This window comes from Mirounga leonina, unplaced genomic scaffold, assembly GCF_011800145.1.
Source record: "Mirounga leonina isolate KUSES-001 unplaced genomic scaffold, KU_Mleo_1.0 Mir_94, whole genome shotgun sequence".
NCBI classification, from domain to species: Eukaryota; Metazoa; Chordata; class Mammalia; order Carnivora; family Phocidae; genus Mirounga; species Mirounga leonina.
Window position 1 is genome coordinate 53,039,600 of NW_023270855.1, and position 1,732 is coordinate 53,041,331.

At 57.0% G+C, this 1,732-nt stretch overlaps 1 protein-coding gene across 4 annotated transcripts in view; it reads left to right on the forward strand.

Annotated features, from left to right (window-relative positions):
- Positions 1–1,732, forward strand: part of CAMSAP3 (calmodulin regulated spectrin associated protein family member 3) — a 14,972-nt gene that overhangs the window by 3,828 nt on the left and 9,412 nt on the right. The gene's annotated exons all lie outside the window — the stretch shown is intronic.

A 1,732-nucleotide genomic window follows, 5' to 3' on the forward strand; every position in this document is an offset into this window, starting at 1 on the left:
CTTTCTTTCTTTCTTTCTTTCTTTCTTTCTTTCTTTCTTTCTTTCTTTCTTTCTTTCTTTCTTTCTTTCTAATATTTTATTTATTTATTTGAGAGAGAGAAAGAGAATGAGCAGTTGGGAGGGGCAGGAGAGAGAGAGACACGGGGCTTGATGCCAGGACCCCGGGATCATGACCCGAGCCGAAGGCAGACGCTTAACCAACTGAGCCACCCAGGTGCCCCAGAAAGAAACTTGTTTAATTTTGCTAATGGGAGCAGGAAATGAGCAGGAGCTGGGGAGATAAGGAGCAGGGTTTGGGTTGGGGAGATGCCAGGAGGTTGAAACCTGAGGACATTAGGTGTTGGGTGGTGGTGGGGGTGGGAGGATGGTGATTTCTTATTGCAATTTCAGAGAGAAGGAGCAGGTTTGGAGCAAGGTACTGAGCATCATGGAGATGCCCAGAGGGCAGTGGGACACAAGGCCTGGGCTGCAGCAGGTGGCAGTGCTCTGATGGCCAGGGAAGCCATCCCTGGGGTGGGGGTGGGGGGTGGAGTAACATATCCATTTACAGGGCTCTTCTGAACCTGGCATTGACAGGGCATGTGGGGAGGAGGCCTGGCTGGAGTGGTGGGACAGAGAAAAAGATGGGAAGCTGGGAGATGCTGGGGGAGGAAGGTTTCCGGAACAAGGAGGTGCTGGGCAGAACGCCCAGGCAAGATACGGCCCACAACTCTGCGTTGGAGGGCCGCTGCTGGCCTTGGGCAGGCTGGGAGCTGGGAGGGCAGGAGTCTCAGGGAGGTTGGGGTGGGGGTCCGGTGGAAGGAAGCAGAGCCTGGAGAACTCTGTTCTTTCAAGAAGCTGCGCTGAGAGGGGCAGAGAGCAGGCACAACTCTCCACAGGAGTGGAGCATTAAGTGGGGAGGTCAAGTGTGATTTTAGGGGATGGGGAAAGAGCTGGGGTAGGGAGGCACCGAAGGGAAGGATGCCTGAGTCCTTGTAGGTGAGGGCAGGGGGTCTCTGGGGAGCATGGCTGTGAAGACAGGCACCTGAGGAGGGTCTGAGGTGTCATGTGCAAATGTTTTTAAGCAGTAGAATCCTGCCCCCCATTCTTTCAGACACACAGAACCCCAAAAGACAAAACAACTGTTCAGATTGGAATTTAGAGTTGGGGCCTCCCTGGAAGACCTCCCCCCCCCGCCACGAGGGCTGGTTCCCCATGCTGGCTTCAGTCACCTCCTCCTAGACCTCCCCAGAGAATCTTCCTGGTGCCTTTTTCTGGTCTTTCTCCTCCCCACCCTTGGGTCCTGCTTGGGGCTCCACCACCCACCCTTCCCTCCACATGGGGCTTCCTCCAGCCTCTTCCTACCCTGCCTGTCTCATTCAGCCTTTTCAGGGGTCTTGTGGCCGCCTCTGCAAGGTGACCTCACCTCTCTCCTAAGGCCCAGCCCCTCACATTCAGCCTCTGCTGCCTCACCTGCTGCCCCTCCTGTATCCCTAACCCTTTCCCCTCCCGCCCCCATCTTTCCAGTCACACCTGATGGGGCCTGGGCACCTCCCTCTCCCTCCCCTGCCTCCACCCTTCAGTCACCAGGTACAGACCCCTCACCACCCCCCCCCAGCATGTCTGCAGTCTGACCACCCCATTCGGTGCCCTGCCAGCCAGCCCTGCACTCCACAGCCCACCCCACCCCAGTCTCCAAGCTGAGACAGGGTGTAGAGTCTGCTGAAGGCCTGGGTCTGAATCCCAGGGTGTA